The 25,592-nt window shown below is 49.5% G+C and overlaps 1 long non-coding RNA gene across 1 annotated transcript in view; it reads left to right on the top strand.

The window, feature by feature from the left end:
• LOC310907600 overlaps positions 1-25,592 on the top strand; it is a 544,908-nt gene that overhangs the window by 206,278 nt on the left and 313,038 nt on the right. The window lies entirely within an intron of this gene.

The raw sequence follows: 25,592 nt of genomic DNA, 5'->3' as shown, positions 1-25,592 counted from the left end.
CTGCTGTGAAACATTTTAATTGAACCTGCTCACGTGCTGTGCCCCCTGCACAGGGCTGGAAGCCTTGACCCCAGGCTCAGTCTCCATCCAGAATGCAAAACTAGTCAGATTTTTCCTTTGGGGCTCATCTCCCTGGAGGAGGGGATGGGAACAGGGGAGGGAATAAGTGGCACTTGGTGTTTATTTTCTCCCATAGAAACGCCTGGCGGATGGTTGCACAACTCTTCTTGCCCTTTCTCCCTGGTTGCACCCCATCCAGGTTGTTCCTGGAAGCAAGGCTCTCTTCCCTCAGTTGCCTCAAAGGGCTTTGGGTCAGGCCCTGTGTGGTTGTTGGAGATGACACACTGACACACCCAAGGGTGCTGCTCCTCCAGCTGTTTATTATGGTGCCCAAGAACCAGGAGTGAGGTTCTGGGTTGGTAAGTTCAGGGCTGGAAGCCTTGAACTCTGTTTTGTCTCTCTGTTCTCATGGGTCTGCCTCCTTCCTGGCCACTTGTGCCCTTCCTTGGGCTCAGCAAAGTGGAGGCTGCACCTGAATCCAGAGCACTGTGGTGCTAAGGAGCAGCTCTGACTGTGGCTCCTCGTCCTCAGATGTGGAATGGAAAAGATAAACACAAACTGTGTTGTAGCAAAGACTTTGCTTTTGTTCATCTGTGTCTAAAGTAAAAACAGACCCTGCAAATCACTAATAAAATGTCTTTCTGCAAGTGCAAATCTTGGTAAAAGCTGTCAGGGTTTCTTTATGCAATGGCGTTTGGAAAGCTAAATTTAACTGCTCCTTCAGGCTTCCCTCCCCTTTCTTTTGTTTTCTGGCAAAAGCCCCATTACCAGGATGGAAAGTTTCAGTATTGAAATTTTCCATTGAAGTTTTAAAAAACAACCACCAACAACCTTTCCAAAAAACCCAACAGGAAAGCCTACCGAAGCTTCTTTTTTCCCCCCTGTCCTTATGCTGAGCAGGTGCAAAGAAGAGCCCTTTCCAAGGTAAAGAATGGCACAGGAAGAAAGTGTAAGAGGAAGCAAGGGAAGGTGACATGTGGACAGGGACTGCAGCAACAAGCAATATTCTGACTCAAAGGATGCTGCAAACACATTGTGCATGCTCAAAAATACTTTTCAGCCATTTTTAAACTGCTTCTTGCCAACTGAGAGGGGAAGCCTAACAACGAGTGCCTGGTTATTCCTGATTCCTGCTCTTGGCAGAAGATCTGGCTTGATGACCTCCTGAGGTCCTTTCCAACCTCATTTAATCTCTGATCCTGTAAGCTCAACTCATTGAGCTCACCAGGGTCCTTGTGCAGATTGCATTAAGGATGATGAAGGGAATGTGGCAAGTGAAGAACTGAATGAATTCAATCCACACTGAGCATCTTCCTCCAGACCTGAGTATCACAGAACCACTTGGGTTGGAGAAGAACTTTAAGGCCACCAAGTCCAACCCTAAACCCAGCACTGCCAAGGCCACCACTAAACCCTGTCCCCAAGTCTTTTAAACCCTCCGGGGTGGTGACTCCACTCCTTCCTTGGCAGCCTGTGCCAGGGCTTGGCACAAATTGAGGCCATTTCCTCTGCTCCTATTGTTTGTTACCTGTCTGTACCCTTCTGTCAGGGAATTTTGGAGAGCCAGAAGGTCCCCTCTGAGCCTCCTTTTTTCGTTGAGGCCCCACAGCTCCCTCAGCTTCTCCTCATCAGATTTGTGCTCCAGACCCATTCCCAACTCTTCCATTCTCTGGAGATGTGCAGTACAGAAAAGGAAGGAGACAAGGAAAGGGGGAAAAGGGAAGGGAAGGGAAGGGAAGGGAAGGGAAGGGAAGGGAAGGGAAGGGAAGGGAAGGGAAGGGAAGGGAAGGGAAGGGAAGGGAAGGAAAGGAAAGGAAAGGAAAGGAAAGGAAAGGAAAGGAAAGGAAAGGAAAGGAAAGGAAAGGAAAGGAAAGGAAAGGAAAGGAAAGGAAAGGAAAGGAAAGGAAAGGAAAGGAAAGGAAAGGAAAGGAAAGGAAAGGAAAGGAAAGGAAAGGAAAGGAAAGGAAAGGAAAGGAAAGGAAAGGAAAGGAAAGGAAAAATGAGAAAAAGAAAATAAGTTTTGCGAATTATTTTTTAAAAAAATGTTTTTTGGAAAGCAGAAAGAACGTTGTGTGAGGCAAAACGCAGCTCTTCAATGCCCCGCTTGTGCTCTCCCCTCTGCGGGGCAGCTCCGTGGCTGCCCAGCGCTGCTTTTGTTTTCTTCCGCTGAGTGACCTCCCGGTCACCGCAAATGTCACCGCGGCCCGAGGAACTGCGGCCCCCACTGCAGCCCCTTCCGGAGGGGAACACTCGGTCACCGGACGGGAAACTTGGCTGCAAAGCCCAGGGAGAGCAGAGCGGTGTCAGAGAGAACCGAGCCTGGGAACGGGAGGAGAGGGGGGTGCTCTCAGTGATCTTCATTCACCAGCAGAATTCCCCGGCATTAATTCTCCAGGGACTGCAAAAACATCCTCAACAGCCCACAACGCCCCTGTCAAATGCCACCTTTGGAAACGGGAGGGTTTTCCCGGGTTGTTCCACAACCCAGACTTTGCCCCATCGTTGTTGTGATCAGTCTGGAGCTGCACAAGCAGCACAGGGTCTTCCCCAGGCGGCTTCCCCAGTTTTATTCTGTGGTTCACATTTGGCTGCAGCTGAGATGGGCACGTTAAAGCCACGATAAAGCAAATATTTGCTCAGCATGGAGAGCTGCTGATAGGTAAAAATTGCCTGGTGTTACCCTCAGCATGCCTTATGTGGCACGAGTGGGGATGCAGGGGCTGGAGCCAGGAAAATCCCAACCTCTGGAGGTTCACAGGCTGTGAACCAGAACCAGTACCAGGCTGTGAAGGTACCAGTTGCCCCTGTGGGAGCCCATCTTCTGGCTCACAGCTCCATTTGCCACATAAACAGCACAGATTTCAAAGTATCAGGCACTGCATTCATCTGCTTAAGCCTGGCTGAAATCCTGATGGAGCAGCTGATGGGGACCAGGAACCTGTTGTCCCAATTTCCAGCAGGAATCCAGAATGGACCAGATGAGTTACAGCACCCTGCAGGTGCCTCTTTGCCCCCAAGGCCTGCACACAAGGTGTGGTGTGAGGAATAGAGACTGCTGCCCTCTAAGTGTGCCCTAATAATTTGTCAGCATCGCTGTTACCGAAGCTGCCTCCTCTGGAATACAAATTCCCTTGGACCTGCTTGCCAGCTCTCTGCTGTGATCACATTCTTCTCCCCGAGGTCAGCCAGCCCTGTATCCTGTATCCTCTCCCCTCGGAAGCAATCCTCAGCTGTAATGAAGTCCACTCCCAATTTTAGCTTTTGTTTGTTAGCCCTCTCCCTGTGATAAATATTTATTATCACGTTTATTATCACATTATTTTGGTGACTCACCGTCCCCGACTTCCCAGCATTGTTTGTGACGGGAACTTCTCTGTACCTGTTTCATTAACACCCTGCAAGGAATAAACTTTACCTCTGTCTCCTGTTGACTCAGCCCTGCAGCTCCCCAACAAAACCCTCCTGCCCCTCCTTTGGGGTGAGTTCATGACCTGCTCTTTGTCCACTGTGATCACTTCATCCTTTTGCACTGTCACTGCTCTCCCCATGAGCAGATGGGGCTGTCCTTTCTTTGAATGTCACTGGCCAGCAAACACTGGTCCCAGGGCAACCATCAATTTTCCCTCCGGTGCTGAATTAATCCACAGCCACCATCCTGAGGTGCCCAAACTGAGCGATTGCATTTTTGATGTGTGGTAGTGCACGTTCAGCAATGGCCAGCTGGGTTTTTAGAAACACTGATGCCATCTTCCTGCTGCAGCACAGCTTTTTTCAGGCTGAAATCTCTGTTAACCAAAGTCTTCTTTTCATTTCTACAAATTAATGTCAAGAGCCTCTTCCCTCCTGAACTGAAAGGCTCATCACAGATCCCTGCCACTGCCCACTCTTGGGTAATGTTAGTGCAAAGATGTAAAGGCATGGGAGACTCTCAGGCTCTGAGGTATCAATAAATCTTAAAAGAAATGGGTATTTTTTTTTATTAATAGATGTTCTCTGCTCCCTTTCCTCCCTTTCATCTTCCTCCACGCTGCAGCCCATTACTGCAGCATTCCACTTCACCTGAATCCCTCATGTCTCACCCCAGAGTCCCCCCAGCACTCTATAAACTACTGGAAATCTCTCCTCTGTCTGGCAGAGCTTCGATCTGCTCGTTACACAAAACCCAGTTTTGTTCTGCTTTTTGCCTGCTTTAGTCCTGCTCGTTTTGTCATCAGTTCAGCACCTTTTTGTTTGCATTCTCTAATCTCCAGCCAAATAAAAAACCCCCAAGCCTGTCCTACCCTAGGAGCTGTCAGCTCGCCCTGTTACCTGCCCATCTTTGTCTCCTTCCACAAACCCAAGATTTTCAGCTGCTGCTTGCAGAGGAGGTTGCTCACACCAGTATTTTTTGCTTGCTTTCCCAATCTCTCAGAAAAATCTCCCAGCTGCTCCCCCCTTCAAATTATTCCTTTTTCAGACTCAGGGGTTCTCTGCAGTCTGTGCTGACCTGTGTAACTCCATGTGATGCTCCATCTGTTGTTGACTTCTTTGTGTTTACTTACTGAGGGGAAACTGAAAACACAATTTCCAGCTCTGGCCAGTGTTCCTGCCATTCCTCAGAAATAAGATCTGCCATGGATGGAGCTCTGATTTTGATCTGCTCAAGCCTGTGGCTCAGCCCCAGTGATGCTGGCTGAGGGAGGACATGTGAAAAGTGTCCTGTGCAGTGCTTCATCTCCTGTGAGACACATAATTCTCTCTGTCTCATTCTCCATACTGAGATGTCAACAGCTGAACCTCCAGTTCAAGTGTATTTATGCATATTTATCCCTGCATGGCCAGTGAGGTGTATTAAAACCAGTTTATTTCAGAAATAGCATCATTTTTCCTGGCGAGGGAGAGCAGCTTCTCTAATTTTCTGTGCCACTTGTATTTTTGGGCTTAGCGAGGCAAAGTGCCAAGGAGAGACAGCCTGTTTACCTAAGAGCAGCTAAAAGAGCTGTGTGGCAATCAAGGTATTGAGTGGGTTGGGCTGAAAATAGATCAGCTTTGGGAAGGCTTTGATCAGAACTGTTCACTGGGGGATTGGCTGGCCGTGAGCACCAGTGAAAGCCTCCCAGGGAATATACCCCCCTGCACATGTGCTGAGCAAGGTACACACTCCTCCCTCCATGAAACACACCATGGAATGGGAGTCATTATCAGGAATGTGGCCATTTTTTTTTCCCTCACTGGGAAAACCTCTTTTGGAAGGGTGTTTATGACTTCATTGGGATGTCACTGAGTCCTTCACCTCAACCTTCCTCAGAGAATGACTGTTTCACTCCTTGAAGCTCTCCTGAGCTCCCACCAAACCAGGCTCCAAATCTTTCCCAAGCTGTTTTGCCTCTTTTTTTCTTGATGAGCAGACATGCCAAGCCCAACCTACCCGTGTGATTACCAAACTATTTGCCTACAGCTTCACATATCTCACTTTATACGGCCCCTTGTGCCAGCTCTTCTCTCTGGGCTTGTCTACATTGCAATTTTGGCCCAGGCTCCAGGTCTGGCGTGGCTTTTGGCATCCTGACAGGCAGGATAGATTACAGAAGAAAGGGTTTGGGCTCTTTTGGTGGCTCCAGGAAAGCTCTCACCCCGAGACAGGAGAGCATGAGCACAGACCAGGCTCTGGCTTTGAAGGTGTGGGATTCAACAGGTTCAGTCACAGGCCCTGGGCTCAGCTCCAGAGAGAACAAACAGCATCACATCTCTGTAGCACTTTGTTCAGGAGTGTTCCACTCCTTAATTGCTGTATTTTGCAGCAGTTGAGGCACTGTGGGCTTTTTTCTTTGCAGTTTTCCAGCTGCAAACATCAGGGAGAACAGGCCACTGTGCAGGGATCCAGCACTGTAAAACCAAGGGCTCTCCTCAAGCTGCCAGCCACAGAGCTTGTTACAGACTCTGTGCCCACTGTTATCATGAAAACCATGGTTACTTCAGGAATTTTCCATTTCCAGGGCTGCCAGGCCCTTAGTTCTGCACCTCATCAGTGGGGGAGAAATAACAGCACCACCTCAGGGTTGTTTGAAGGCTGCAGAGCACTCTGGGTCCATCCCTGCTCTGGGTGACAGTGCTGTACCTGTCCCCAGCTCTGCTGATGTTTAAGGCTTTATCAGACTCCACAGGAAGGGAGTTGAATGAGGTCCAAGCAAATTCCTGAGGTTTTCCAGCCTCCTGTTGCATCTGGCACAATCCAGCTGAGGAGCTCAGGGTCACTGGCTCCAGGCCTCCTCCTCCTCCATGTCACGCATCTTCCAAAGGCTGGGGTTGTGTTTTACTCTGTAAAGGTATTAGAAAATTAATTACTCTTTGAACACAATGATGCTGCCCATGCCATTCTCCTTGCAGATTTTGGGAATTTCCTTGCTATCCACATCAGTCCTTCCCTGGATCAACCAACAGCACAAACCTCATTAAACCCCACACTCAGTGCTGCATGTCTTACAGCTCTGGGAGACTCAGGGAAGAGAAAACCCAACTGCTGGCACATTTGGGTTCAGAAAGAGGAAATCAGAGTGAAGAATTAGAAATGGCAGACTTTTGCAGTGCCACTGTTTTGCTCCTGGGTTCATGATGCTGGGCTGGATCTGGAGTGAAGCTGAGCAGATTTCCAGTGGAATGAGGATCATCCCCTCAGTGAGCCCAGAGGGGTGAGATCCTCACCTTTGGCTGCAGTTCCATGGAAAACAAGATAGCAATGAAATATGTGACCTTCCAGCCACCAGCCTGAAGGTCCTTCCTGCCTGATGGAGGAAGCAGCAATGGGGTTTTTCTGTCTAGCACTGACTACACACAGGGCTCTGTTTTCTTACTCACATCCTTTAGTTAGAAGTGAATGTGAAAGGCATTTTCAAGCTTTGAAATGTTGAAAGCCTCGAAAAAAAAGGGCATTTTCAAGTATGGGGACCGTGTATGGGTTTTAGCTGATGCCTGAATACTTTAGGGGTTGTATTTTGGGATGTTCCTTATGCTGCTGAATCACAGCCCAGACACTGAGGTTTGAGAACTGCTGGTTATGGGGAGATGGTTTCAGACACTGAGGGAGAAGGTTGGGAGGCACAGCATGCACTTGGGATCAGCTGACACTCTTCAGTTTGTTAAATCAGGTAATCTGACCTTAAATCCAAGCCTGTAAACGCAGCCATGGAAAGAGCACTTCCAGGAATAGGCCATTTATCCTGTCCCTGTGCACAGAATTACAGCAAGATAATAACTCTGGGACATGGTTTATTTCCCTCTGGTTGCTGTGCCTTCTGGATGCTCAAAAGAAGACTTTTTCTTGTGGCTTTTTAATCTATTTTTTCTTGTATTTAAAAAAAATATTTTTAACCCTAACATTGGCATTCTCTTAGTCACTGATTCAAAGGGTTTCAGTTTTAAAATGGAGAAAACAAAGGAAACTGGAAATATATCAGTGCTGCCTCCGTGGGAAAGGTGCCTGGCAACATCCCAGCCCTGCTCTGTTCACAGCATCCAACTTTTAGCTTCTGTCTCTGTGGGATGCTGGGACCGACTGCTCATCATTATGGGCCAAAGTACCCAAACCAGCACATCAGCTACAAACCCCAGCCCCTGCTCCAGCACATTGTTAGCACCCCTAATGAACATTGTGTCACTGGAAATCCCAAGTGCCCAATAATTCCTGTGTGAGCAAGCAAAGGAATCAGCCCAGCAGCCAAGCTCCTGACTTGTTTGCATTCAATGTGCATTTAAAAGCAGGCAAAAAAAAAAAAAAAAAAATAGTGTGAGTGGATAACATTCCTTGGAAAGGCCACTTGTATTTCAGATCACCTCAGCCTGGTGTCACATTCAAAACTTGCCAGCAGATTGTGGAAAATCATTGCAGGGCTATCAAAGCTCAAAGAACAGCCCCAGTCAAGGACCCTTTATTCCATGGGGTTTCCAGGCAGGGTTTATGTAGTTGACATAGGGATCACATTTATTTTCAGGAAAGAATTTCAGGGAGGAAAACTGGTAGGTACTGAAAGCAGCTTTGTGTCCTGCCATGAGACTCCAAGCAGGACACCTGGGTCCCTAAAAAAACCCCAAAACAACAGGATCCTATTGCATCCTCCTGATCCCAGGGACAGCCATGAGTGGCTGATGCTGAGGGTTGTCTCTTGCTCCACTGGGTCACAGCTGCAGCCCCTGGGTGAATCTCCCTGTGCTCCCTTTCCAGCCAGGAATGACTCTTTTAGGGCACAGCTCATCTCACCCCTAAGGAGTCAGCTGGAATAAATAAATAAAATTCCTACAAATCCATCTTGTAGGCTGCTCCCTCCTGCAAGGATATTAAACTTTTTTGAGACCCCTGCCTTGGCCAGGGGCTGGGGGAGAGGAGCAGGACAGCTCTGCTCATCCAGGCAGGAGGATTTGGGAAGTCACAGTGCCCTGGTGATTCTATGCAAGTTTTGTCCATGTGATGCTTTTCAAAATTACCAGTAAAATCATTGTTTCCTTTAATTTAATTGCTTTCTTTAATCCCAGAGGTGGAAAGGGGGGATCTGTACAGCCCCTCAGTGTATTTATATCCACCATTCCCTTAAGTATCCCCAGACCAGGGAAGGATTTCTTCACGGCTCCTGTGTGGCCAGAGATGTCCTATAAAGTCAAAGTGGGAAGGGATGTCCACCTCCTCCAGGTAAATTAAAATTATATCTTTTACTCCTGCTGACTTTCTAGCTGCCTCCTCTTGGTCTAAAAGCCTGGAAAATTGGGGGTTTGGCATAGACTGTTATGGGTACCATACCCAAAGTATTCATCAGCACCTTGGGATGAAGTAGTCCCTGGCATTTTTGGCAGGAAAACAGGCAGATGTGATCAGACAGTTTCTCTGTCACTTCCTGTTCTCTGTTTGTGAACCAATGGATAATTTCCAGCTTTGTTTGATGGCACCTTTCAATTCCCAAAGAATTGAAGCTGACAAGGTTTGTGCCAACAGGCAGCCAGGTATAGAGGGAAGGAGAGGGAGAGAGAGAAAGGGGAATTGACTATTTCTGGGACACAAGAACCCATCCAAGGGTTTAGCCTGAACTCTTACAACCAGGGAAGACCAGGTCATGTATGGGATCACTCACTCCTCTAACGAGTGGCTCCCCAAGGAGCAGGGAAAACCTGCACTCACTGTGTCATCTCAGACTGGTTTGAACAGGGGATAAGACTCACAGCAGAACTTCTCTGGCTTAAACTGAGCCCTCCCCATCATCCTTGTCCTGTGTGGACAAGATAACAGAGGCACAAGGAATCACTGGCAAGTGATTTGAAGTCTGATAGTTCCAAGTGATGGAAAACACGAGTGGGCATTGGTGTTGTGAGGCACTGACAGCCAGACCCTGCCTCAGCACATCAGGCTTCAAATTCTGCTCTTGTTTCTGTGTAAAGCAGCCTGTCCCTGTCCAGGCAAGAGCAGGGACAGAAGCCAAGCCAGGCTGCAGGTACTGAGGGGACAGGAAAGAGCAGCTGTGGGAAGCAGCAAGAGTCCAGCCCAGACCATCTGCTGCTGTTGGATTAATCTCTAACCTGTGCTCTTAGCTGGCCAAGGGAAACTTGTTAGGCTGAATTTGTATCTTCAGCTTCAGGTTACAGCCTGGCATGTTAAAATAAACCATCCCTGACTTCGTGTTAGCTTAAAAAGCTGGGCTGTGGATTAGAGATCGAGAAGAAATCGTGGAAGGAGCTGTTTGTGTCCACCAGTGAGGGGAGGAGACAACTCTGTGCTGCCAACAGCTTGAGCATGGCCAGAGCACCTCCTTGAGAAAAAAAGAAAGGATCAGAGGCCTGGGATAAAGCAGTGTCTGAAAAGAGCCTTGGACCCATGAGGAAAGGCTCTTTTCCGCTCTGGGATCAAGCGTTGTGTGCTCTGAAGGAGCAAATTTGAAACATTTTTTATTCTCTCGTTACTGTTGTTTCTCACGACTGCTGTTTGTCTTGTGTTCTCTTGCAAACCCTCCCTCTACCAGAGGAGTAGCAATCTTGAAAACTTTGAAGTATTGTGGAGGAAGGAGATTTTTTTATTTTATTATTATTTTCTTTTTGAAAACATGAAATAAAAAAATAGAAAAAAAAATTCTAAAAAAAAAATTAAAAAAAAAAAAAAAAAAAAGTTTTCCCAGCCAGTGAAAGGTAAGGAAACAGAAATATTTGGAGAAAAAAACCTGTCTCCTAGCTTTGTTGAACGCTGGAGAAGGAGAAGATGGATGAAAAGCACCAATAAAAAGCAAAATTTGAGGAGAGGACTTGCAGGCTGCCTTACTGCTCATCCAATTCCCCCGCAAACGGGGCCGGCTGTCTCACAGGATGGTTTCAGGTAACATCTCCCGAGCCTCCTGACTCACCCGCGTGTGGGTTTTGGATGTGCTGGAGCTGAGCTGAACCTGCCAGGCTCTTACAGTTTGCTTTTACACACATGGAGGAGAGCTGGGCTGGTTGGACCGAGCTCTACAAAGCCTCTTTCTAGGAAAGGAGCTTTGCGTAACAGAAGGGGAAAAATAGGTCGTTGTCAAGGTTTAGGGCATTTGCAGAAGAAAGTAAACAAGTGGTGCAGCGTGGCCGGGCTAGAGGAGAGAGCAGGATCCGCTCCTGCTCTAGACAAGGCTGGGCTTTGAAGGAGGGTTTGGCTGGGAGCAAAGTCAGCCTCGTGTTTACGGCAGCGGGACTCGAATTCTCCACTTGATCCTTGGCAAAGTGACCCATCCCAGGGCCGTGTCCGGGTGCGGGGAGGAATCACCGCCCCACAGCACCCCAGGCTTTGGGTGCCAGAGCAAACAGGGCCTGGGAATGGCTGTGGAGCTGCTGCTGGAGGGGGAGGCTCACAGGAGACAGAGCCAGAGCAGAGCCAGCCCAGGGACACTCGGATAGAAACAAAAAACAAGGCAAAAATTTAACAACCACCCGCCTCCTGCAAAAGCACCGCAAAGTCCTTTAACAAACGCCCTCGGGCATCATCGGCCAAGCGAAAATCCCACGGGAGATTTTTGGGAGGAGATCCAGCTGCCTCCCTGGGTGATAGAGAACAAAATTACCTTCCCCAGGGCTGGGGGGAGAGGCTGGGCACCCACCCAGGCACAGCTCCGTGCTGTGGCCGTGCCCTCCCGGAGGTGCCCGGGGTACAGCCTGTGCCGGAGCTGCGGCACCGGGGGGACTCTGCGGAACATCTGCCCGGCCCCCGCCGCCACAGCCCGCCAGGACATCTTGTTTGTGTTTTTGTGCGGAGCACACTCCCAGCGGGTTATGTCAGAGGTGAGGAATGCAGGGCCACCCTGTGTCATGAGATCAGACTTACATTTTTAGGCCGAGCTCTTACCGTATTTGCTGGGAAGCGGCGCGGGGGCCCCGCAGGGGTGGGAGATTCCCCTCCTTTCGCCCGCATCCCGCTTTTCCAGCCCTCGCTCCAGCCCGGCCGGGTGGGGCGGATGGGGCCCGTCTGCTGGAACAAGCTCTCCCTCTGTTCCTCGCAAGGAGCAAGAAAGGAAACGCAGTGAATTAAGGCGAATGAAAAGGCGGCAGTGAAAGGCGGCCGGGCGCGGTGCCAGAGCGCAAGGCGAGCGAGGGGAGAGAGCTGGTGGCGAGCTGCTCTCTGCTGCCAGCCCAGGCAGCGGCACCGCCAAACTCACCCGGGAACCCACAAAACATCCCCGGCCCGGGGGGTGAAAGCGTGAGGAGAGACACGAACCCACGCAGGGCCAGCGAGGAGGCTCCAAGGGCTCGGAGTGAAAGCGCTTTGAGCCAAAACACAGCCCAGAGCAGCGGCTTTCCCCCGGTTCTCTTGCTGGGAACCAACACTTACACCCCACTTTTTAAAGATTTCTGGGCTGTGCTGCTGTCCTGAGTCCTGCTTAAGGAAAACCGGTGCAAAGCAGCTCTGCTGATGTCACAGGGGTGGCTGTAGTGCCCCTTCCCGAGTTTTCCGCCGTAAAACTTGGAGGCTTCTTTGCAGCTCTGCAAATCCCACGTAGAGTAGAAAGGGGGGAAGATGCTTTGATCCTTGTCCCACTGCAGAGAAAACTCACCAAGGCAGGGTCAGACCCTGTCACAGGAAAGGCTTCTCTTCTCTGCTCTGGTGGGGCTTTTATTTTCCTTTATTTCTTTCTTTCCCCCCTCTTTTTTATATGTATATATTTAAATTATTTTCCTGAAATAGCTACAACAGTAGATCTTGAGATCGAAAAACCCCAAAAAAATGAAGATAAACACTTCCACAGACCATATCCAAAATGCTGCTGCTTGGTATTTTTTTTTTTTTTTTGGTTAGTTTTGTTTTAGGGTTTGTTGTTGTTGTTGTTCTGTTTTGCCCTGCAGAGGGTTTTGACACGGTGGTGTTTTGTTCTGTGTCAGAAGGAAAAACAAACCCTGAAATACCAGAATCTTTCACACAATGGGCTTTCCTTTCTCTAAACATCCCTGTGAGCTGGGCCTCTCACAGCTCTCGACTCTTCCCAGAACAGGAGAACAAATACTAGGAAATCTGGAGGGATGAACTGCAGGGATGAGCTGCAGGGATCTGGCAGCACCAGCTCCACATTATTCCACGTCTCCAGTGCTGGCTGGTCCTCACCTGCAGGAGGCAGGTGAAACCTCCAGGAAGTGCTGATGGTTCCTACTGAGAGTTTTCTGCTGTGCACCTCAATCTCCCTTTTGTGTCCCTGTGAGACGTGACAGGACAATTTCAAGTCCTCATTTCTTGTCCTCTGGCATCTGCTGTTTGTTGTGTCACTCCCCGATTTCTTTGGTCATTCTACCATAGTCCCAAAAGCCTGTTTGGAAAATTTTCCCTTTTGTGGAATGAAGATGAAAATGCTGATTTTAGGTCCTCTCCAGACTTGTGGTGTCTTGAGGAAATGAGAGAGGTGACCAGCAGGGACAGAAGGGACTAGCAGAGAGCTCCAGAGGACCTGCAGACCCAAAACCTTCCCCTGTTCACCCACAGAACACAGAGGTGATGTGTTGACAGGAAGGGGCTGCTTGCTGCCTCATAAAAATAAGGAGGGAGAAGCGCTGGTGTGGGAAAATGAGGCTTGTTTAATGGTTTAGGAAATTATCTTCTCTTTCTTCCCACTCTCTTTGTCTGCCTTGCCCTTCATAAAGTCGTGCTTTGATAAGATTTTCTTTTTTATCATCCGGGGTAGAGATTTCGGTTCATTTTCCCTGGATTGAAAAAGGAAGGAAAATGGGGCTTCATGCAGCATTTAGCAACACTGAACCAGAACCAGGTAAGACCTGGAGAAGGGGTTGCAGGTTGATCCAGAAGACTTTAAATGGCATGAAGTAAGGATCTTGGCTTTCATTAGATTTTTTTTCAGCTGCCTGAGATGTTTTAAGAAACAGAAATCTTCAGTAGCAATGATTATATATATATATATATATATACATATATTTAGATTTGATATAAGTTAAGTTCTACTGCAGTGAACTCATTTTCTTCTGTTATGCTCCTTCAGTTTGGGGGAAAAGCACTGACATTGCTTAGCAACCTTTAAATCATTTTGGTAGAGCACAATAATGTGGGAAGGACAAAGTTGATGTCTGTTACCCTGCCCCAGGTTACTCCCAGATATGAACTTATCTGACCTTCTTGTTTGCTTCTAATCACCATTGTTTTCTGAATTGCAGTTCAGCATCCTGAAATCGTAGAATATCTCAGGCTGGAAGGATCCCAGAAGGATCCTAGAATGGTTTGGGGTGGAAGGACCTTAAAGATCTTCGTGTTCCAACCCACCTCCCATGGGCAGGGACACCTTCCACTATCCCAGGTTGCTCCAAGCTCTGTCCAACCTGGCCTTGGGCACTTCCAGGGATGAGGCAGCCACAGCTCCTCTGGGCACCCTGTGCCAGGGCCTCATCACCCTAAAAGTGAAAATTAACAAGGATCAACAAGTCCAACTCCCTGCTCTTTGTAGGACTGCTATAAACGAGCATTGCTTGACTTTAATGTTGGGTTTTCAGTGCCTCTGCAGCATGGCAGAGCACCAGGCTCTCTGGGGAGATCCCACAATACAAGGCAGCAAAATCTCCATCTGACCCAGGCAGGCAGCTGCTTTGCCTTGCTGCAGCTCAGCAGTGGGATGTGTTGTGCCTGCCAAAGCAGATACTGAAGGTTCTTTCTTTCCTAATTGTCACTTTTCCTGTGACTGCTTCGAACACAGAACCAAGGAGCACGGAAAGAACAGTGCTTCCCCTGTCAGGGATGGGGTGGAAAAGGCAGAAAAAAAATACTAAAGGAAGAATGTGGTGAAAGGCACCACAACATCCAGAGGCTTGACTCTGATTTGCTTGAAGCAGTGTAAACAAGCAGGTTACAAAACTTGGAGCTCTGACTGGCGCTGGCACCAGAAAAACAAGGAAAACATGTTTTAGACCAATTATACTGTAGAAGATACGTGAGATTTTCAAGACATCTAAAGCCATCAGCATCAGGCAGTGCAGTAATTTGACTTTTAGGGCCAGATGTAAACACCAGGCCTACAAGAACCAGATACTTAAACAGATATAAAGTAACTGTTTTATTGTTTCTAAAGATTTTGCACTGTTTGAAAGATTACCTAGCCCAAGATCTCTCTGCTGCTCTTCTAACTTCCCTGCTGGGATGCCCTGCAGCTGGCCCAGACTCATCTTTCCCATGTTCTTTACTCATCTTTCTGCTCTCTGTGCTCCAAATCTCAAAATAACTCTGGCATTCCATGAAAATTTCTGCTGGATTCTCCCCCAGCCTTTCCTGACCTATGGCCATATTTCCCCACCCTTAGTAACCTACATCCATAATAAACCTCTGTGCTCATAATCAGGGCAGGACTGCCCTGCCTTGTGCTCCTTCCTATGAAACTCACTGGAAGAACATCCCACATCTTGGACTCTTGAGCAACTCAACTCACCTACACAAAGGAAATGAGGCAGAGCTGGTAGGTCTGAGCAAAGGGCCCAGGCCAGCCCCTGTGGAGAAATAGGACAGGACTTGGAGGAAGATCTTGTTCCTTGATGTTCTCCAGGTACCCACTGGGAGCCAGGCAGAGTTTCCTGGATTTCACAGATTCAGCTCTCTGTCCCTCCAGGCCACCTCTCCACTGGTCCATCACCATATGGTGACTCCCCATCCCATGATGGAGCAGGTTGTCCTGATTCATCCTTCCTGCTTCCCACAGGACAGGGAGAGAGCCACAGAAGCCAGTGGTGGTTTTGGTTCTCCTGAGCTGTGATTCATTGCTCCAGCCCTTTATGCTCTTACATCTTTCAGGGAAAAAGCAGTGATCAGTATAATGCTCTATCTTCCTTTACTAATCAAGCCCACACTTCAGCTGCCCTACCCTTCCCAGGAGGGTGGAGATCTGGGAGATGGGAAGACACCTGAGAAATGATCAGTGGTGCTCCCACTCCAGAAAGGGGTGTAGGAAGTTTCAGGCAGCCTCAGCATGGTGATTTCATCCCCTTCAGCAGGCTCTTTGCCAGGCATATCCTGTCCAGCTTGTACTGGACAGACTGGCAACGAGAAGAGTCAGTGGCAGCCAGCTCCAAATGGCCAAGGCCAGCCTCTTTCCAGTGCTCAGGAGCTGATTCATGTTTTGGTTTTCTGCCCCACCCAGTCCAGAGTGAGTTCAGCACATCCCTCTGAGCTTCACTTTCCTGCTTTTAAGGCTCTCCCTCCTTCAGAGACATTCTCACATTCATGGCCCAGCCCAGCTGCCACCAATTCTCTCTCTTTTCCTGGACTGGATACCAGGGCAGCAGCCAGGAGCTCGCTGGCTTTGTTTCATCATCCTCTAGGAAAAAAAGCTGCTGATCCTGCTGGTGATGTTTCCTCTTGACCATCTGGCTCAGCACAAAGACCTGGTGTTCATCTCCAGCCCTGCCTCGAGGGTAAAGGTCCCCTCTGAGGGCCACTGTCCCTACAGGGCACTGCTGAACCTGGAATGTGGGAAGTGGGGCTGTGGGAACACATTCCTATCCCACCAGCTTTGTGCCACCAGGCAATGCTCAGGTTTGGTGTGGGTTAAGAATCAAAACCTGATGGTTTCCCCCAGGACTCATTCAGGCTCCTGAATGATGTAAGCATTTGTCGTCCCTCTCCTTAAATAACTACAGAGCAGAGCCAAATGGGTTTTCTCTCCAACAGATGGGCTGCTGACAGGTGCTGCTGGAGGCTGAGAGATGGAAAATCAAGGATGCCCTGATATGGTCTGTCACTAGCTTGAAAAGAAAGAAAGAAAAAAAAAAAGCAGGTGAGGTCTGGTCTCCTTATTCTGCCACATTATTCAGATGCTCTAGAAGTATAAAACCACAATATTATTGTGTTAGGAAAATATTATCACCTTGTCTTAAAGGCAGGGAATGGAATATGTTCTAAAGATGGAAGACTGGGTTATGTCCTTTGGGACAAGGAGGATCTGCTTCCATAACACAGGTCCCAGGACAAGCAGGGTTCAGTCAGAATGGCATTGTGTAAAATAACACCAAACAAAAGCTTTTCTTTGTCCCTAAATAAGTAATTTCTGTGCTTCCTTTGTGGTTCACTCTTAAAGGCTTGCTGAATCCAAGGAGGATGTGGTCACAGTCATTGGAAACTCCAGATGCTACAATATAAAAACACAAATCAGCATTAAACCCACATTTTTAATGAGTTAAATCTCATGTGCTTTCACTCTATTTTTCTCACAGGGTGATGGCAGGCTGCTGCAGTTTTCATGTCCCTTGGAGAACATTTGCCCAGTTCCTCAAAAATCTCCCCCTTGATGTTTTTTGACAGGATACAGTCTTTTGTTATTTACTGATGTCACTGTAGCCTAGGAGAGAAATCAACAGAGTCATGAATTATAGAGTATGCTTGTAGGACATTTCACTCTGCTTGATTTAGTGTGAAAAAATTCCAGATAATTAGAGATGAGTTCAAGTTACAGCACTTCACTTGTGTCTTCTGAGTTGCCCTAAGTGGTGAGGAGTGTCTGGGTTGAGTGTTTTCATGGGGGTCATTGGGAAGATGAGGTCCTTCTGTGTGTGGGTCTCAGTTTGGAGGAACCCACTCAGGAAACACATCAGACTTTGAAAAAGCCCCTCAGAATCCCCAGGGTGAAAGCATCACATGGTGTTTTGTGGGTTTTCTTCAGCTTCAGCTGTGGCATCCTCCAAGTGGCCCTTCACCTGCAGGTCATTTCCATTCCAGCTACCACCTTCTGCTGCTGAGCACTTGAGGGATAAGGAAAGAAGCATCTTGGCCTGGGTTTTTGAGATCTGGGACTGCTTGGACATAAAATGTACCATCTCTGCAAAGCTTTCCATCAGCATCCTCATTTAGTGTGTAGAAAACTCCAGCCTTCCACTCAAATTAAAAATAAACCAAAACCAAAACCAAAACAACCAAAAAAATGAAAGGGACATGGGAAGAGGCCAGTCTTGCTTTCTCCTTGAGCAACAAAACCCTTGCCTCAAAGCAAAACCAAAGTCACTTCATCATGATTTTGGAAGATGATGTACAGTGCTGTGGTACAACAGTGAGTGGAGGGTGTCCCTGAGCACACAGCCATCCCGGGGCACAATTAGGAGAGTTAACTGGACTTTTCCATCTGAATGCTCCATTTATTGTAAATAACCACCATTTTAATAATAACTCATTGCCTGCTGGAAGTCCTTCAGTAATGCCATTGTCATCTGTGGGCACTGGAGACTGGGGAGGAGAAGGATGTGTTGGTTATTTGATGGACTCTTTCACAAGGGCTTCGTTCAGTTTTCGTCCATGTGCACAAAACACCACAATTTGGGAAATCCGGGTGGACTTTGGCAAGGTCCTGTTCACACACCCAACTACAGCACCAAACACACTCCTTAAGATCATCAAGGCACACACACCTGCCCACCCTTGGAGTTTATAGCTCTAACTGTTGGTTAAAAATCTGAAAAGATTAGGCCCAATATGTGGGCATTGGGCCTGAGGGATGCCTCAGGTTGGGTTTTGAAGGTTTAGCTCATGATTTTTAACTCCTGGACATCACAGAGGCAAATGCTTGGTTTGCTTGCAGTCTGATGAACCCCACGGTTTCCAGCCAAGCACTTGACCAATAACTGCATGACTCACAAGGAAAAATCAGCAACAAGAACAATAAAAATCCTTGGAAACACAAGCAGACTCCATTACCCTGTAAAACACCACAATGGCACAGTCAGTTATGGAGCAGCCCTTTTGCCACCTGGGAGAGAAGGAGGCATGGACCTTCTTTGGATGTGAAAGTAAAACTCTGCTTATTTCTGTCTCTTCAGGCTGGGTGGGACAAGAGAGGCATCAAGAAACTAAAACCAGAGAAGGAACAGAATGAATATTTAAGGAAAAAAATGGCAGCATCTGGCAAAATATTTTCTCTTTATATTCCTATTTGAGGTAATGGTTATTCACCACCTGAATGACTCCTCTCAGGAAGTAAATCACACAGTCACAGGGTGGTTTGGGTTGGAAAGGACCATAAAGATCATCCAGTTCCAACTCCCCCGTCTCCCCCGTGCTCAGTTGTACTGCACATGTGACGGGCTGAATGGACAACTCAGTCCCTGGGGTAGTGTCTGGTGACAGGTGGCTTTGATGAGACAGAGGAAAGCCACTCATGGTGGAGGGAAGCACTTGGGGTCCCAGCTGGTTCATGTTTTACATGCAGTCATAAAAAAAAAAATCAAACAATCATTTAGCAGATGGAGGAAGGTTTTTTTAAAACCAGAGTTGCAGCAGGTCATGGCCAGTACTGATTCCTTGCTGTTGTGGTCAGAGATCCCCTCTGATGCATGGTGGGGACTCTCCTATCCTGTGCTGATGTGACCTGGAAATCCCTGTGGTCTTGGAATTCCCCTGGCTCCAGGCCCATGCAGGGGGGTGAAGGCACTGATTGCTGTTCAACATCCTGTCCCACCAGAGGCTGGATGGAAAATATTGATTTCCTTTCAGAGGAGGCACATTCAGAGATGCATTTACTGACGGCTTGTTACTCCTTGGGGGCAAAGGGAATGCAAAGACACAGCCCTGTCATGTTGAGGGCTCCAGGCATGGAGCAGGAAGATGTCACTGACACAAGGCTCTATAACATGCAAGATCTTGGTTTCCTACACTAAACCACAATGCAGACTCCTGCCTCCTCTGTCAGCCACCATAGAGCCAGCAAATATTAAGCTAATGCTGTCTCCACCAAGGTGCTGACAGTCCCAAGGTGAAATCTCTTGCTGCTCCTTCTACAAAAATGTCACACACTTTCTGGAGGTGTTTTCAAGCTAAGGTGCCCTTTCAGACCTGAGCTTCATGGCTGGGAAGAAGCCCCCTGGGATCAGATGGGGCAGAAAAAATCATGACTAAGCAGGCACGAGGTGTTTGACCTGGTGGCAGCAGTAATTGGCTCAGATCTGTTTGGCTCGTGGATATTCACCAGTGCTGTTGGCAGTGGGATGTAAGAGCCTCACCAGCCCTTGAGGTGCCACATTTTTCTGCCCATGGATGCACCTTTTGAAGGAGGTTATTGATCTTTCCCATGTCATTGCTTTGAGTGATGGAGCAGTGAAACACCTGCTCTGCAGCACCTCAAGAGGAAGCCCAAAGACTTGGCTCTTCAGAAAACAGCCCACACTCACCCACTTGAAGGACAGAGGCTCCTCTCTAGAATTTCACAGCCACTTGGGAACTTGGGAACCTTGAGGTGGAAAGCACCTCCATGGCACGTACCTGGAGGAGCACTCTGTCTTCTCTGGCTGTAAGAATTTGTCTTAACTAAAGATTTTCAATTAAAAGTCAAGACTGAATTGCTGCAAAGTGCCAGAGACAAGAGTCATTAATACTGGAATGCAGGTTTTAAATAATTTTTAATATGCTCTGCAAGACATTCATAAAAGGCCCTTAATCAATATGCACTTCAATTCCTTGCATTAGGGTTTGAGGAATTTAAATTCATTGCAGAGGAAGGGTCGAGAAATCATAATGAATTTCCATCAGAGCTCTTATACAGCCAGACCTAGGAGATCTGCAGAGTCCAAGCTGTTGGGAGGGCGTGACCAAATGGGTCAGACTTTTTGGTGTTCCCAGTCCCTGGAGAACGGGTGTTGTGGCTTGTCGCAGATTTGGAAGCAAATTTTTGAGTCCCTGTTGGTGACACCAGCTGTAATTTTGCTTGGCCATTTCAGCCAGTATCAAATATTCACTGGCAATTTAAGTGTTACCTGAGCATCCCCCGGTGAGAAGAGCAGAGAGGATGAGGATGAGGATGAGGATGAGGATGAGGATGAGGATGAGGATGAGGATGAGGATGAGGATGAGGATGAGGATGAGGATGGGCTGAGCTGCAGACATCAGGCCTGCAGGTGCTCATGCTTGGGGACCCCAAATCTTTACATGCAGCATTCCTATGCCCTCACAGATTTGATAACTCTACCTGGACACACACAGGGTTTAGTTTTGTGGTTGGTGCACAAACAAAGCCAGCTGATACTCCTCCTTCCCACTGCCATCATCTCACAGCAGGAGCATGGAGAGCTCTCCCAAGGTGAGGAGGAACAAGACAATCCAACCCATCCAAGAAGACGCTGTGGCAATGCAGGTTTGAAACTAAGCCTGTGCTAAAGCATTTGGCTGGATCCGAGCCAGAGGTGCAGAAAAGAAATTTCCAGTAAGGAGAAACCTCTAGGAAGAACCAAACCCTAGAGGAAGCTCAGGGTGAGGTTTGTGCTTCCTATTTCAGTCTAAAAAAAGCCCTGTCCCAGGAGGGGGTGAGTTTCAGTAACATCCAGAGTGTCTCCCACACACGCACACCAAATATTCCAATTCTTTGCATCCAGCACAGGGGTGAGGACAAATAAAGCACATGGAAACGCCACATGCAGATGGACCCTCAGAACATCCTCCCCTGCAGGTAGCCCAGGGACAGAGCAGCATCACCCTTGGAACGGCTCACAGGAGGAGCAGAGGTGGTTGTTGCAGCAAACTTGACCCCCAGAGATGACAAGAGGGCCTAGGGATTTATCCCGTGGCTATCTGCATGCTCTGTGCCATGGGTTTGGATTAGGGCCAGCTATTTCTCTCACCATTTTATCTTGGGGGAAGGCAGGAGCTGGGGGCTGTGCCCTAGGAGCAGGCTGGACGCAGCCACACTGTTTCAATGGCTGAAAAAACCGCAGTCCTGTAGAGGAAAGCCAGGTGAAGGTATTTATTAGAATCCCTCAGGCCCTGCTTAGTTTACTGCCAGCCTAAAAATCCCCCAGTGCTGGGAAATCAGCTTGGACCTCGAGTGCACATCGCTGGAGCTCAGCCTGCGTTCGGAGGGTGCATCTGTCTGATTTTGCAACCCCGACGCTTGAAACGAACTAGGGAAAAGCAGGCAGCCCTTTGGAGAGGGATAGGGGAAAATAAAAAAAGGACAGAAAAACAGAAGGAAACCAAAAGCGCGGGCGGGACGGAAGGGAAAGGAAAGGCAGGATTTTGTCTCGGGAAGGCGTCGGAGCCTCTGTCCCCGCCGTCGACCCGCATTGCGAAAGAGCCTTTGGCTCGGGCTCGGGCGCCCCTCGGTTTTCCAGGGGATGCCGGCACGGAAAAAGCCTGTCCCGGTGGCGGCTCGCAGGGCGCAGCGGGGATGCCGCGGCTTCGGGAGGCCCCGGCCGGGGCGGGATGCGGCGGGAGCGGAGCGGGAGCGCAGCGGGGCCGTCTGCCATCTAGTGGCACCGGGACACGGTCCCCTCCCTGCCCCGGCCCGGGGAACCCCCCGAACACAGCCCAGCCCCCTCCGGCACCCCCCGCCCACCGCCATCCCTTTGCATGCGGGGGAATCGCCTTCGGGTTCGGGGGGTTCCGAGGGGATTCTGCCGGCGGGGCCGGAGCATCTGCCTGGAAAATGCGCCGAGACGTAAATGCGGTGGAGCGTGAACGTGTTTGCGAACTGAGGAGCCGCGGCGATCCCAGCAGCCATGGACTCCTGCCTGTGGCTCTCTCCCCCTCCCCATCCTGGACCTTTTCCCCTCCTTACGCCTCCGCGAAGGGTTTTTCCTCCTTTCCGTCCATTAAAAGAAACACCCTATGGCAGGAGCAGGGCTCCCCCCTCCCCTCCATCCCTTCGCATTCACTGCAGCTCCCTCCTGCCTCCCATTTTGTGGTCTCGTTGCTCCCCCACTGCTGCTGGTCCCCATGGAGAGCGGCGGGGGAGACTCAGCCACGTTTCTTCTCTTCCTTCTGGTATGTCTTTAACACCCCCCCAGATCTTTCAGAGGTGCTGACACCTCTCTGTTTCTGCACCCAGAAGTTTGCAAGCTGAAAGGGAAGGAGAGGGTGGGGTGGGGGGTGAAGAGTGATCCTCCCCCCCCCCCCCCCCCTTCTTTGTATCTTTCTGGAAATTCCATCATGCAGAAAATCTCCCCTGTTGTGCTGGGAGCTCCCCTTTATTTTGGAGGTGACAGTGTCCCATTTCATACCTGGGGAAGGAAATGGAGATGGGTTATGAAAGGCCACCCCACAAGGGGATGGAGTAACACACTTTGTAGATCCCATCCTGCCCCTTCAGGTCCTTTTAAAGGGGTACAGAGAAGAAAACCAGCATGGACATATTCAAACACCCCCCACCAGGATGCTTATCAGGTGCAAAGAGGCACAGAGCTGGAATCAGATTTAAAAGGAGAGGGAAAGCTGGGCCCTGGGCAGTTGGGAGATGTCAGCCAGTGGGGATGGTGTGCCCAGGAGCAGCAGTGGTTCAGCCACCCAAGGGGTGTCAAAGATGATGCCAGCAATGTCTCCTCTTGGCAAACCAGCACCAGACACAGAGATCATCTCTGATGGAGTGGGTCAGAGCAGTCTGGCAGCACCCCAGCACCCAAGAGCATGGGGAAGATGGCACAGACACACTGTGGGTTTGTGCCCACAGGCCCTCCATTGGCAGAGGATGCACAAAGCCCTTCCCATTGAAATCAGTTTGGAGGTCCAACCAACCCCAGATGTGACCCAGTTCTGGGGGGGAGTTTGCTCATGGTCTCTTGTGTCAGCTGTGGCTGTGTGCAAAACCCTGCCTGGTTTTCCTGCCATCCTGCACAGCCTAACAAGGATCCAGCAGTATGCCTTGGATCTGAGGACTCCAAATCATCACCCTCCATCTTCAGCAATACCATCGCTAAAGGGGCATTTGGGGTTTCCTTGTGTTCTCCCCACTCACCCTCCTCTAACCTTGCTCCAAATATGTGTTCACCCTCCTTTTCCTTCTCTGTTTTTTTTTTTTTTTCCTTTTTTTTTATTGCTTTGTTCTTTTATTTAAAAAAACCCCTCAATACAACTTCAGAAGTTCAGATTGGCTGCACAGTCCAAACCTTCTGCTAGCCCAGAAGGGCATCAAATACATCATTTGGATTTATTTACAAGGACAGGTCTTGCTCCACAGGTGCTCTCAGCCAGATGCTTCTTAAAGTCCTTTGTGTGAAGTGCTGCATCCACAGTTAGTTGGGAATGGGCAGGGAGGAGATCTTTCTGGCCCTTGTGTTGAGGTTGCCCCTTACCAGCTGGTGACAATGCTGGGAACTGGTCCCAGGCAATGTTTTTTTTCCAAGGAGAGACTTTGCTGGGGTCAGCACCCTGTGCAAGGCAGGATTTTATCCTGGGGAAAAGGCTCAAGGCACCAGTCTGGTCCATCTCCATCCTGCAGTGTGCTGCCCTGGGGACCAAGCCTCTGCCACTGAGGAGGGGAGGAGACCTTCTAGGAAGAGGAAAAAATGAGATTTTTGAGAAATGTTGCTACTCAGTACAGGTACCTCAAGTGTAGCATAGGAGAACAGAGCTGCCCCTGGTCACTGGGGTTTCCCATCTCCCAGGGTTCTGCCCATGTTTCCTCTTCCCTCCCAGCTGGCTGGGATTCTTCATTCCTCCACATGAGCCAATTCCTTCCCAGGCTGATTCCACAATCTTCACATCTTAGCTCCATGGCAAGCTAGAAGGGGACTGCAGAGCCAGTTCTTACACTTTTATCAGCACAGGATTAATTAAAAAAATAATTCAGAAATAGAAAACAGCTCGGCATTAACCTCATGCTAGAGCAATTTCCAAGCAGGTATGCCAGGGAAATAAAAACAGCAATTTGCAGCTAAATAAAAATAACAGTTAAGCATTTGAAACACAAATGCACCATTCAGGAGCGGCAGATAAATATTCAGACACGTTCATTAGGAGGTTGAGGCTGTCTCTCAAACAAACAGACAGGTACAAAATAGCAGCCTGAATAGTCCAATTACGCCAACATTGCATCAGTGCCGATGCTCCCGGCTCCGGGAGTGGGAGGGGGAGAAGGGGAGAGGGTGAGGAGGAGGAAGGCAGTGGGGAAAACGTGTGTGGGAAATGTTTTTTTGGTTTATTTTATTTTATTTTAATTTTAAATTTGCCTTAAATTTATGTTTTATGTAATCCGGTGTTGGGATTCTCTTCCAGGGAGGGTTTAACTCCCGGGGATGGGAAGTGGCACCGTGTTTGTCACGGCTCCTCTGCCCGACGTGGGCTTGGCTTGGCTCCCAGGGAAGACCCCCCGCACTGGGGAAAGCGGGGCTTGGCCTCCTGCCCGCGGCCCTAAACCCACCGTGCACAGCCCCGGGGGCAGCGAGGGACGGCCCTGGATCAGCGCAAAGCAAAACAGCACCGAGCCCAAAAGCTACAAAGCCTTTGGAGCTCAAGTCCCGCAGCTGATCGAAAAAACAACATCCCGCCCTCAGTCCCCCGCCATCCATCCATCCATCCATCCATCCATCCATCCATCCATCCATCCATCCATCCATCCATCCATCCATCCATCCATCCATCCATCCATCCATCCATCCATCCATCTTTACCCCGGCCAGTCCCTGCCCCAAGGCTGGGGACACGCGCTGGGATGTGGCTCTGGGACAAGGGGACACTGGCGGTGGCTGTGCACAGTCCTGGTGTGAGGCCGCGGGGATGGTCAGCGACAGAGGGGTGTCCCCAAGCCCAAGGAGAGCCACACTTTTGGGGGTGACAGTCACCTGGGTGGGGACAGGAACCACCCTGCCTCACACACACTACAGGGGGACACGAGATGAGCCCTGCTGTGGGGCTGGGGATGCTCAGGGACAATGGGGTGTTCCCCACACGGGGACAGCGACATTTCTAGGGGTGTCATTTACCACCTGAGGGGGAGCAAGGACCACCCTACCCCATACACCCCACGGGAGGTGCAGTACTCTTACCGCACACAAAGTCTGCTGTGGGGTGTGCTCAGGGACAGCCCCCAACCCCAAGGACAGCCACACTTTGGGGGTGACATGTGTCACCCGTGGGAGCGGGGCAGGCCTCACCCTGCCCCGCACACAACTTGGGAGGGTGTAGCACTTCCCATCATACCCAAACTCTTGTGCGGGCCGGAGAGGCTGCCCAGGGGTGTCCCCCTACCCTGGGGACAGCCGCACTTTGGGGCTGTGTCCCCTGTGTCCCCACAGGCAGTGAGGGGTGACAGCTGCCGCCGCCTTTCCCCGCTCCAGCCGCGCGGGGGCGCAGCGCTCCCCCTCACGGGGAGGCCGCGGGAGCGCGCACCGGCCTC

The sequence above is a fragment of the Zosterops lateralis genome, assembly GCF_965231275.1.
Source record: "Zosterops lateralis genome assembly, chromosome: 1".
Lineage (NCBI taxonomy): Eukaryota > Metazoa > Chordata > Aves > Passeriformes > Zosteropidae > Zosterops > Zosterops lateralis.
The sequence above is the reverse complement of the archived record's forward strand: the minus strand, read 5'-3'. Positions and strand labels throughout refer to the sequence as shown.